The sequence below is a fragment of the Mustela erminea genome, chromosome 4 (genome assembly GCF_009829155.1).
Source record: "Mustela erminea isolate mMusErm1 chromosome 4, mMusErm1.Pri, whole genome shotgun sequence".
NCBI lineage: Eukaryota > Metazoa > Chordata > Mammalia > Carnivora > Mustelidae > Mustela > Mustela erminea.
This window is the reverse complement of record NC_045617.1, coordinates 73887096-73900635: the sequence shown is the minus strand read 5'-3', so window position 1 is coordinate 73900635 and position 13540 is coordinate 73887096. Positions and strand designations below refer to the sequence as shown.

At 35.7% G+C, this 13540-nt stretch overlaps 1 long non-coding RNA gene across 1 annotated transcript in view; it reads right to left on the bottom strand.

Moving 5' to 3' along the window:
* Positions 1–12978, bottom strand: part of LOC116588484 — a 36725-nt gene extending 23747 nt beyond the window's left edge. The window contains exon 1 of the long non-coding RNA XR_004284963.1: positions 12892–12978. This is a non-coding gene — a long non-coding RNA (uncharacterized LOC116588484). The remainder of the gene's footprint in view (positions 1–12891) is intronic.
* Positions 12979–13540: the final 562 nt, after the last annotated feature.

Below are 13540 nucleotides of genomic sequence, written 5' to 3'. Positions count from 1 at the left end.
TACCTATATAGGTAGAATTTTTAAAAGTAGTCTTCTTGATATTTCTAAATTTATCCAATTATGCTAAAGTGCATCTGGTCTAGTCTTTAAGTTATTAAACATTCCAGAGTAGTTCAACAGGAGGTTAAGTCCATTGAACATGTGTACTGACTCCTTACCCTGGCCTACACTGCTGGATAGAAAAGTGACAGCTTCAGGACCACACACCTGAGAGTATTCTTTTTCAGTACTCACCTGTAACTATGCTTAGCCAGAATGTTTGTGACTGCTTCTCACAGAGTTATGTCAGGCATCTAGCCATATAGATCACTTTTAAAAGCTCCAGTGCACTCTTGGCTAAATATTGATGGATTGGATGAGACATCTTTAACTTTTACCATCCTTTCTACTTTCTGACATCTGTGAATGACACATTCAGAAGTTTAATGCAATTTTAACTCTCCGATAGAATGGAATGTGGAATATTTTGGAATCTTGGGGCTAGGGAAGGGGAAGAAAAGATGTTGGGATTAAAAAAAAAAAAAAAAAAAAAAAGACTGTGAATGGAAAGGGACCAGGACGGCAGGGGAGTAAGATTGTCACATATAATGAAGATTTAGTGCTTTAGCAATAAATCTAATTCAGCTAGAAGAGCATGCTGCCAAAACACTGTGCAAGAAATACCCCCAAGGTATCCAAAGGGTCTCTTTAAATCCTGTTCACTTCACATTGCATATTTGAACACAGACAGTTGGAGTTCAGAGAGCACACATCTGGGTCATTGTGCAAATCCCCATTCTCCTTTAAAAAAAAAAAATACATATGCACTCCACCTACTCTAGACTTACTCTACTGCTGAGTCTGCCAAGGAAAACTATTCCATTTTGGAATACAAAAGCCAAAATACAAAGTGGAACCAACCCACATGGAGTCATGCTCTGCTACTTTATGTATCCAAAGAAAGAAAAATATTCAAGGCACAAATTCTCAGATTACTACTCCCACAGATCACTGTACCTAACTTTTTTTTTTAATTACTGTTCTCTTCTGCTCCAATGTGGACCAGAAAGCTTCAAGAAATCATGAGCTTTTATTAAGCAGCATTTAGCACCATCTACTTCTCTTGCACTTAATGTACAATTAATCTCTCTATCATGGTTTGACATATATGCTATTGGAACATTATTCCTAGGTTCATCCTGATGACGTAAGAAGAAGGGCTTTGTAAACTTTAAAATGTTACTTCTATAAAAGGGGAAAGGGAAAGGGAAAGGCTATAATGATTATAAGTTGCTTTCCTCTCATCTTTATTTTATACCTTGATACTTTAATATAAGAAAGCAAATATGCATGATTGTCTCATTTTAAGATTCTCAAGCCCAGTTCTGTATATATAAGTTGCTGTATGGAAACAGAACTTCTGATCTTGAACTAAAGTATATCTTATGTATTTTCCAAAATTATTCAATTAAAGAAAAAATGGTATAAAAGCAGATGATTGCTAAGGGAATTTCAAAATTATAGTAACACAGAGAACCAAGCTAAAGCAAATCAACTGTTGTTCCTAATAGGGGTAATCTAGGGTATACACTAGTTTTTGTGTTGTTGTTTTTTATTTAAATTCAAGTTAGTTAACAGATAGTTTAGTATTGGTTTTGGAGTAGAATTGAGTGATTGATCACTTACATATAACCCTTAGAGCTCATCAAAACAAGTGCCCTCCTTAATGTCCATCACCCATTTAGCTCATTCCCCTACTCACCTCCCCTCCAGTAACCCTCAGTTTTGTTCCCTATAGTTAATAGTCTCTTAGGGTTTGTCTTCCTCTCTGTTTTTATCTTATTTTATTTTCCCTTCCCTAACATATTCATCTGTTTCTTTTGTTTCTTAAATTCCACATATGAGTCAAATCATACGGTATTTGTCTTTCTCTAACTGACTTATTTCACTCTAGTTCTATCCATGTCATTGCAAATGACAAGATTTCATTCTTTAGATGGCTAAATTCATTTATAAGTTCTAACAGATTTTGATAAGAGTCTTTAATAGAATTTTCAATGTATAATATAATGTCATCTGCAAATAGTGACAGTTTTACTTATTCCTTTCCAATCCAGATGCCTTTTATTTTTATTTCTTTTTCTTGCCTAATTGCTCTGGCAAGGACTTCCAATATGTTGAATACAAGTGGCAAGAGTGGCATCCTTGTCTTATTCCTGATCTTAGAGGAAATATTTTCAGCTTGTCGTCATTAAGTATGATGTTAGCTGTGGGCCTGTTATATATGGCCTCTATTATGTTGAGGTATGGTCCTTTCATATGTACTTCGTGGAGAGTTTTTAATCAAAAATGGATGTTGAATTTTGTCAAATGCTTTTTCCACATCTATTGAGGTGATAATGTGATTTTTATATTTCATTGTGTTAATGTGATATATCATGTCAATTGATTTGCAGATGTTGGATCATCCTTGCATCCCTGGACTAAATCCCACTTGATCATTGTATACTATCTTTTTAATGTATTTTTGAATTTGGTTTGCTAATATTTTATTGAGAATTTTTGTGTCTATATTCATCAGGTATATTGGCCTATAACTTTTTTGGATGTGTGGTGTCTTTGTCTGGTTTTGGTATCAGGCTAATTCTGGCCTTATAAAAATTTTTTGGGAGCTTTCCCTTCTTCTCAATATTTTGGAAGAGTTTGAGAAGGATAGATATGAAAGCTTTTTTAATGTTTGGTAGAATTCATCACTAAAGCCATCTGGTCCTGGATTTTTGTTTATTTTGAGTTTTTTTTTTTGTTTTTTTGTTGTTTTTTTTTTTGAGGTTTTTGATTACTGATTCAATCTCCTTACTAGTAATTGGTCTATTCAGATTTTACTGTCTTTGAAGATTGTAAATCTCCAGAAAACTATCCATTTCTTCTTGGTTGTCCAATTTATTGGTATATAATTGTTAATAGTAATCTCTTATGATCCTGTGTATTTCTTTGGCATTATTTTTAACTACTCTTTTTTCATTTCCGATTTGATTTAGTCTCTTTTTTTCTCTTGGTCAGCCTAGTTAAAGGTTGATCAATTTTGTTTATCTTTTTGAAGAACCAGCTCTCAATTTTATTGATCTTCTCTATTTTTTTTTTAAGTTTCTATTTCACTTATCTCTGCTCCAATGTTTATTGTTTTCTTTTTTCCATTAACGAACTTTGTTTATTTTTCTTATTTTAGTTTCAACAGGTGTAAATTTAAATTGTTTACTTAAGAATTCTTTTGTTCTTGTGGTAAGCTTATATTACTATGAATTCCCCTTTTAAAACCACTTTTCCTGGATCCCATAGATTTTGGTATGTCATATTTCTGTTTTCATTCGTCTACAGGGTTTTTTTTTTTAATTTCTCCTTTGATTTTTTTCTGACTCAGTAATTTTTCAGTAATATATTGCTTAATCTCCATGTATCTGTAGTTTTTCTACAGATGTTTCTAGTTTTATACCATTGTTATCAGAAAAGATGCTTGATATGATTTCAATCTTCTTTAATTTACTGAGACTTGTTTTGTGTGATCTATCCTGAAGAATGTTCCATATGCACTTGAGGAAAGTGTGCATTCTGCTATTTTTGAATAGAATGTTCTGTATGTATCTATTAAGTCCATCTGGGCTAATGTGCTATTTAACGTCAATGTTTCCTTATTGATTTTCTGTCTGGATGACCTATTGATATAAGTGGGGTTTTAAATTCCTTACTATTATTATATTACTGTCAATTTCTCCTCTTAGATATAATATTTGCTTTTATATTTTGGTGCCCCTATGTTGCGTGCATATATATTTATAAATGTTATATATTTTTGTTGGATTGACTCTTCTATCATTATATAGTGACCCTCTTTGTTTTTTATTATAATGTTTATCTATTTTTTTAAGATTTTATTTATTTATTTGACAGGCAGAAATCACAACTAGGCAGAGAGGCCGGCGGAGGTGGGGGGGGGGGTAGCAGGCTCCCTGCTGAGTAGAGAACCTGATGCGGGGCTTGATCCCAGGACCCTGAGATCATGACCTGAGCTGAAGGCAGAGGCTTAACCCACTGAGCCACCCAAGTGTTCCACAATCTTTGTTTTAAAGTTTATTTTGCCAGACATAAGTATAGCTCTGTCAGCTTTCTCTATGTTTCAATTTGCATGAAATATCTTTTTCCATTTTATTTGTGCGCACTTACTTCTGAAATGAGTCTCTTGTAAGCAGCATATAGATATGTCTTTTTTATTTTTAAATCCACTCAGCCATTCTGTGTATTTTGATTGGATTATTTGGTCCATTTAAATTCAATGTAATTACTGATATTTAGGTACTTATGGCCATTTCTTAAATTGTTTTCTGGCTGTTTTGGTAGTTCTCTGTTCCCTTTTTCTCTTTCTCTCTTTCTTTTTGGTTTAATGATTTCCTTTAGTGTTATGTTTAGATTCTTTTCTCATTTCCTTTTGTGTATTTACTATTAGGGTTTGTTTTATGGTTACCATGAGGCTCACATATACCATCCTACATAAATAACATTCTATTTTAAGTTGGTAGCAACTTAACTTTGAACACATTCCAAAACTCTATGTATTTACTTCCTCACCCCCATTTTATATTTCTGATGTTACTTTTTACATCTTTTTATGTATCCTTTAACTAATTATTGTAATTTTAGTTAATTTTGCTACTTTTTTCTCTTAAACTTCTTTGTAGTTTTATAAGTGATTGATCCACTACCTTTACTATATATTTACATTTTCCAATAAGATTTTTTACTTTTGTATTTTTTTGTTATTAATTAATGGATTTTCTTTTCAGCTTAAAAAAGTCCTTTTAATATTTCTTAAAAGACTACTTTAGTAGTGAGGAGCTCCTTTAGCTTTTGCTTAGCTAGAAAACTTGTTATTGCTCCTTCAAATCTGAATGATAATCTTGCCAGGTAGAGTATTCTTGCTTGCATTTTCTTTTCTTCCTTTCAGTACTTTAAATAAATCATGCCACTTTCTTCTGGTTTGTAGTTTCTGCTCAGAAATCTGATAGGTTTATGTGATTTCCTTTATATATAACAATTTGTTTTTTTCTTGCTACTTTTAAGATTCTCTCTTTATCCTTTTTGACATTTTAAATATAATGTGCCTTGATATGACTTTCTTTCACTTCACTTTATTTGGAATTTTCTGGGCTTCCTCAGTGTGAATATCGTCCCTAAGTTAGGAAAGTTTTCAGCTTTTATTTCTTCACATAAATATCCTCCCCCTTTCTTTCTCTCTCTCTTCTCCTCTAATACCCTTAAAACGCAAATATTCTACTTGATGTTGTCAGACAGATTCCTTAAGTGATTTTTTTTTTAAGATTTTATTTATTTATTTGTCAGAGAGAGAGACAGAGAGAGACAGAGACAGAGAGCACAAGCAGGCAGAGTGGCAGGCAGAGGCAGAGAGAGAAGCAGGTTCCCCACTGAGCAAGGAGCCCAATGTGGGACTCAATCCCAGTACCCTGGGATCATGACCCGAGCCAAAGGCAGCTGCTTAACCAACTGAGCCACCCAGGTGTCCCAAGTGATATTTATTTTTGATCTTTTTTTCTTTTTGCTGTTCTGTCTAGATGTTATTGCTTTATATTCCAGATTGCTCATCTATACTTCTACTTTATTGAGTCCATTGTTAAACACCTCTACTATACTTTTCAGTTCAGTTATTGTGTTTTTTATCTCTCTGTTACTTTTTTATGTTTTTTACTTCTGTTTGTTACTTTTTCATATTTCAAAATCTTTGTTGAAATTCTCACTGTGTTCATCTGTTCTTCTCCTGAGCTTAGTAAACATCTTTATGTCCATTACTTTGTGTTCTTTATCAGGTAGCTTACTTCTCTCTTATTATTAAGTCTTTCTTTGAGGTTTTGTCATGTTCTTTCATTTGGTACATATTTCCCTGTTTTCTCATTTTGCTAGACTCTGTGTTTGTTTCTAAGAATTGGGTGTAACGGATACCTCTCTTAGTCTTGAAGGAGTGGCCTTGTGTGGGTGTTAATTTTCATTCCCCTTTGTCCTAGCTTTTGGTCACCTCTTAGACCTTTGTAGCTGCCTAAATTTCCTGTTTTATTCTTGATATGTTCCCATTGTTGGGAAGTGTCAAGACCTGTCAGTCATCCAAAGGGAGGATTCTTATTGAGCACCTAGATTCAGAATGATTGGAAGTAAGATCCTCAGGTAGCAGTGCTTAAAGTATGTGAATATATTTAGTCCTGTGGTCCACAATCATATCCCTGCTGGCCTCTAGACTAGAAGGCCTGAGATATCCCCTGGAGAATTGTTGCCAAAAATTGGAGCTCTTTTCTAGTAAGTGTCATCAAGCTGTACTGAGGCCAAGGAAGTGTACAGGATGGTGTCTCCCTGCTTGTTTTCTGGGAGCACCTCCCTAGCTTTAAATATGTAGGAAACCTGAAGGCTGTTCCTTGGGCAGAAGCTCTAGGCTAAGTAAATAAGTTTGTTTGTTTGTTTTTGTTTTGTTTTCATAGAAAAACTTGGGTTGTGTTTTAGGCTGATATTGCTGCAGTGCCCTAGTAGTGGTAGCCTGCCAAGAGCTGTCTTTCTAATTTTTTTAGTCCTGTGGAGCTCAAGAATGCCAGCCCTTTTCACCACCAGAGCCATGCAGTCAGAGCCTGTTTGATTGTGTACTTTTACTGGCATTAGCAATTCATCTGAGACATCTTCACCAACTTCAAAAGGGTATCAGGAAAATGTGTTTTCTATTCATGCCCATGGGCTTTAACAATTCAGTTGGAGAATGCCTTATGTGTGCTTGTGTGCCAGTGTTAGACTGAAAATTTAAGAATGTCATGACTGTTTGTACTTGACAGCCCCAGCCAGGGGCCCAAAGAGTTTTGCAACCACCCATTCTCACAGACTTAGATAGGGAGTGGAAGAATGTCATGACCATTTGCATTTGTCTACTCAAGCAAGGGAGAGAAGCACTGCAACTACCCATGCTCTCTGGTCTCAGCAAGTGCCACTGCTCCTCACCTTTGCCCATCCCAGCAAGGCAGTAGAAGGCACTGCATTCAAGCTTGTCACTTGTGTTAGCAAACTATGTGGAAAATGCAACAATGGCATCCACCAGTGACTCTATCTCCATAGAATATCTCCAATGTCCACCATCCCTTTGGTCAGTGCCCCCAATCAGCAAATGAATTGCCTTCATATATAATCTAGGCACTTTTCAAAGTGATGTTTTTTTCCCCTGGGTCTTGGGGTGAGTAAAACCATACGTGAATCTTCCAAGAGGAGAATCCCAGTTTCCTATAGCACTTTGGGACCCCTGGACATCAGCCCCATTGATCTCTTAATGACATTCTGGCAGTTCATCTTTTGGGAGCAGATCCCTGGGACCAGGGTGCCTGATCTTGGGTACTAATCCTTCACTCCACCAGGAGAGGCACCTTTGGTAAAATCCCTCTCTACTGTGTATTTCTACATGTGAGACCATGTCTCTGCCTCTCCTACCCATCACAATGTAGCCTTTTCACCCTTTGTTGTGTAGGGCAGTTCATGTAGTTTACAGATCTTTTTTTCAGAGGGAAATGATCTCCATGTAACTATGGATTTGGTGTCTGTGAGAGAAGGTGAGTTCAGGATCTTCATCTATCAACATAGTGGTCCCCCCTCTTAGGCACTTTTAATATCTCCATTTAAAATATGGAAGAAATGAGTTAGAGTCAAAATTTTAGCATTGACCTTCACAGGGTCAAGCCCAGAGGCTTCCTCAGTAATCATCTATGCATGTTTGGGCAAGTTGGCTTATATTAATAGGCAGAGGTTCCTCATAACAAAAATTTGATAACTATAGGGGCACCTGGGTGGCTCAGTGGGTTAAAGCCTCTGCTTTCGGCTCAGGTCATGATCTCAGGGTCCTGGGATTGAGCCCCACATCAGGCTCTCTATTCAGCAGGGCGTTTGCTTCCCCCTCTCTCTCTCTGCCTGCCTCTCTGCCTACTTGTGATCTCTGTTGAATAAATAAATAAAATCTTTTTTAAAAATCGGTAACTATATATTAGATTCCATTTTGAAGCTATATCTAATATTATTACATAGTATAACTTGATGGTTTACTACATATCTGAAGTTAGCCTGTTATCACTTTACTATATGACCTCAAAAATAAAAGAAATCATGTTCATTTAAAATATTGGAAAAGCTTTAAAAAGTAATGATTTCAGTTATAAACAGAGTTCATAGGTATTTTTTTAACCTCCAAGTTAGGTAAAGCAAAACCAGATTGACCTCTAGTAAGATAAAACAAAATAAGGCTCTAGGTTTCAATAATTTTATGATGGTTAGAGAATACTTTTTAATTTTATCAACCATGAATTTATAAAAGGAATCCAAATTTTTATGTTTCAGGAACTATATTCCAAATCTTGCTTAGTTCAATCAAAATAAAATTCACTATGGAAAACTTTGTGCTTCTACTATTCTTCTAACAAATAGTACTATGATTAATTAACAAGCATCAAATCTACAGTTAATAAAGTACAAAAATAATCAATATACAATTTCTCATTCTTAAAAGAGAATTCAGGTCCCATATACATTCCAGTCTCGTGTATTCTTTAAGCTTCTTGTACCCTAAAGAGTTTGTATTTAAGTGTAACTATCAAAGGTTCAGTTCAGTTTTAGAGAGGAAATGGACATGACTGAACTTTGTTTTAGAAGAGCCCTCAGGAGGCAATTGTGGAGGATGGACTTGAGAGGTAAAAGATTAGTAGCAAAAGATACAATTAATCAGTAATAGGTAATGAGTCAAAAGTCATAGCAGTGGGGATAGAGAGGCAGAGAATAATAATAACTAGCACTTAAATAATGCTTACTGTGGGGGAACCCAGATGTCTCAGTTGCTTAAGCATATAACTCATGATCTCAGCTCAGATCTTGATCTCAGGGTTGTGAGTTCCGAACCCATGTTAGGGCCACACTGGACTTGGAGCCTACTAAATAAATATGTAAGTCAATAAATAAAATAAATAATGATTACTATGTAGTAGACAATGTTTTAAGCACTTTATACTAACTCATTTAATCTTCACTGTAACCCTATGAAGTAGTGTTATCAATTGACTTTTTCTGGATAATAAGTCAAGACACAGTACTTTAAAACAACAATCATTTATTTAGTAAATAAATCTCTAAATTGGCAGTTCTTCTGATTTTGGCTTGCATCACACATACTCTTTAGTCATTTGCCTGGTTGACTGGGGACTGGCTGATCTATCATGGCCTCAGTCAGGAAGGTTTGCACATGATATTTCTTTCCCTAGAAGACTGGCTCAGTCTTATTCACATAATAGTTGGGCAAGTTTTCAGAGACTAGTAGCATTAAGTGCCTCTTAAGACCTGATACACACAATATCTTCTTCATCCTACTGACCAAAGCAGGTCACAGTCTAGCCCTTATTTCAGATGGGAAAATCAACCTCATGTCTTAGTGATAGATTTTGCTAAGTTACATTGCAAAGGGAAGGGTAGACTGAGGAAGAAAAGGTTATGGCAATGCATGTAGTCTACTCTAGGTGGGTATTAGCATTATCATGCCCATTTGCAAACAGGGAAACAGAAACACAAAGTTGTTAGGTAATATACCTTAGATCATTCACTAAACATTGCAGTGTCACTGTTGTCAGAGGAACTGACCTATACATCTCTAAAGTTGTTTTTGGTTTTTGTTTTTTTTCCAAGGGTGGTTGACTAGCGAAGTATTAGGAAGAAAAATCAGTATGATTTAATGATTAATTAGATTGGGAGCAGAAAGTCAGAGAAAGAATAACAGAGCATCCAAATTTGGAAAAGTGGTAATATTATTAAGAGATGGTAGCATTTGTTGATGACCCTATCCAGAAATTAAATAATATAGCATTATGATTAACTCCTAGCCAGGGATAGGAATAGGCTAATAAAAATGTTGATTTATACATTAAAGACAGGTATCTTCAAGTTATTTAGGTGGATACATCTAGTGGACTACTGGAAATTGAGTGTCTTACTTAAAAGAAAGAGATCTGGATAAAAATGTAGATTTTGGCTCCATATAGTTAGTCTGGTAATTGAAAGCTGGTGACTAGATTAAAAGACCCAGAAATATTTTAAAGAGAAGGCCAAGAACATAGTTCCAGAGAGGCATAGAGGCAGCACAGAGGAAAAGGAGTCTTCCAAGAAATATTTAAATGATAAAACCAAGAAATAGCAGTATAAAAGCAGTAAGGGAGGAGTAAGGTATTCCCACTAATGGAAGATAAAACAATTTGTCTCTGACTGAAAGTAATTAGAAAATCTAGATAAAATATTTTAAAAACTAAAGAATCACATTCTAAAATAAACCAGAGAACCAGCATGATAATAAAGGATCTAAAATAAGGAAAGAGACCCACAAAGGTAAGCACGGAATTTAGGGTTATTTTATCATGGGAGAGTTTGACAATTACAAAGAAAGCTTCTAAGAGTGTGGGCTGTGCTTTTGACAGCCTTACAGGTCTACAAGATCTTGAATCCATAGTCTACCAAGGTAAATGCCTTCAATGAATTCTTTACACTATAGTCTGGTACCTTAAAAAGTTGCCCTCTAGGTGTAACAGTAAACCAAAAACTGACCATTCTTCTCAGAGCACTGAAGTTTCTCTGAATCACCTGTCTCTTAAATCAGATTAAAGAAATTTATTAATGGTGTATCACCTGTAATATCACCAGGCATCCTCCAGAACATAAGCACCTGGCAAAAACACACTCAAATTTAGAATCTTTTTGTGATACAATAATGTTGTTCTAGTCTTCAAGTTCTATCTACAAAATACTTAAATCTGAGATCCTCCACATGATCAAAATAACCAGCCATACTAGAAGACAAGGCAACATGAGCAAAGACAAAACAGCAATAAAAAAGAAAAAGCAAACAACAGAGAAGACCCACAGGGGCTTCAGAAATTGACAGTTATGGATAGAGATATTAAAATAACTTCAAATGCTATCCATGGGATTAAAGACAAAATAGAAATTGATGAAAGAACTTGAAAATATTAAAAGCATCCAGATAGAAATTCTAAACTGAGAAATTCAATAAAACAAAATTAAGAATTTAATAGGTGGCTTTGCTAACAGATTAACACAATTAAAGAGATAATTAATAGCCTAAAGAAAGATCAGGAAAAGAACAGCCAGAATAAGAGAATAAGGTGTGTAAGATACAAAAGTATATAGAGGAAACAATGGTAAGGACTACATAAAATGTTTTGGAATATCAGAAAAAAGAAAGTTACCTCAAAGGTAACTTTGAGGTTTTAAGATTTTATTTATTTATTTGACAGACTGAGATCACAAGTAGGCAGAGAGGCAGGCAGAGAGAGAGGAGGAAGCAGGCTCCCGCTGAGCAGAGAGCCCAATGTAGGGCTCGATCCCAGGACACTGGGATCACGAGCCGAAGGCAGAGGCTTTAACCCACTGAGCCACCCAGGCACCCCAAGAACAGGTATTTCAAAAAGATAACATCCAAGTGATCAATAGACATTGTTAATGTGTTAACTTCGTAATATTCAGGAAAACACAGATTGAAAATACAAGGAGACAACAACTACATACCAAAATGACTAAAACTTTAAAAGACCAGAAGTACCAAATTTGGCAAGAATGTGAAATAAGAATTCATGTAACTTTCTAGTCATGTAAGGAAAAGAGGAAGCCACTGATGAACAAGACCTAAGAACTGGGAAGAAGCAAATAACCAAGTGGAAGTTTACTTGTAAATCATCAGAGGTAAAATGTACCTTTCTTTTGAGAGGAAGAAGTGATGTATAGAGATATAGATTGTTTTGGAGCCAAAATTTTGAGGAAGTTCTGAGTGTATTCTATGCTCTTTGTCTGTGAGAGTGAATCCATTGATTAAGGGGAGGAAAGCAAATGTGTGTTAGTTTTCAAATGCTACAGAAAATTTTAGGGTGGCTGTCATGTGGAAGTTGGAGTTGACAAAGCGTATGTAAAAAGGTAACAGAATACTGAGAAGTAGGCATATAATGAAAACAATGCAATTTGGGTGATTCCAATTTTAGCGTTTTAGTGATTTCTATGGTCTCAGTGATGCAGAAATATCTTGGTTAATGAAGTCTGTCGTATCATTCCAGTTATCATTCATTTAGTGAGAAGTAGAAATTCTGTACTCACTATAAAAGGGCATTATAGATCTGTTCAGAATTAATTGTACGTAGTTGTACAGAAAAACGTGCCAAGAAAGTGAAGACGAAGCATTTACATTGAATCTGGAATAGAGTGGTGACCTTGACCTTGGAATGGTGTTTAATCCACATACTTGCCTAGAAAGAGTTGGCATTTAAATTATTTTAGGCACTCTAGCATCCATGTCCCCTAAGCCATCTCAAACAAAATGGTGCAGGTCCTCAAATGTTACTAAACTTCCAGCAAGAGAGATTCAGCCAACTTCCTTTGCGGACCATTCTAGTTTCTCCCAATTCTCATGGCCTGGGCATACTTTCTTATATGTTTCACGGTCTATTTAACTTTCCCTGAAGTCTGGAAAACCTCAAAAGCCTGTTGACAGCAAGGATTTTTAAAAGTCTTTCCTAAGAAAGCCAAAACTATAGCTCATAGCCAGCACAGAAACAATTTTTTACAAGCAGACCAGTGATATAGGTTTCCCTCCCACTCAATTACATTCCCTCATTTCAGTTCAGCTTTGCATATGAGTTTTACAAAGCTGAGTTTGACGAGATGAAATGTTGTTAGGAACTAAAAGGCAGGATCATGGAAACACCTCACCAGAGATACATTTAATTAAAATGACTCACCATAACAGCAAAAGAATAGGCAATTTGTAGGTTGTCTCCCAAACTTTCTCCTTACCTTACCACCAAACTTCATATGGTCTTAAAAAATATAAATCCCAACAAAGGGTAGATAGAGTCTGGAAAGGAATACATGTTAGCTTGGTACTCTTTTGCACTGTGTTATCCCTCTAAACACCAGAACAGGCAGGACCAAGTTTGCAAGCCCAAGAGACACTTTCAACAGCAACCTTATCTTGTTGGAGAGTTTGCTCTGAGGTCACATGGGGCGAGCCAGAGCCCAGCTGACAGTGTGTCAAAAGGCCTCAAGCTAGCAAAAGAAAGCACTGTGAGTGCACAAAGGTCGAGCATCTTTGGAAGTGGGTAAATTAAAACAATATGATATGCCTTGCCTAGAAACATATCCCATTTTCTAACTGCAAAAAGTAGTTTGTGATCTGGATTCTTAGCAGTAGAGGAAATGAAAATAAATAAAATTAAGTTAATGTCAGAAGTGTTGGACTTTTGCTGTTGCTGCTTATGGTGATATTAAAAATGAAAATAACAGAAGCACATAGCTAAATATATAGACAGCAATTCCTTCTAAACCCTGAAAACTTTAGGCAAGCCCAAACAGCATGCACCTACCATCCAGTTCAGGGGGAACCAGGACAGCATTGGATTTCACAGATAGCACCACAGACAGCTATTAAGCTCTAATTCGGTGT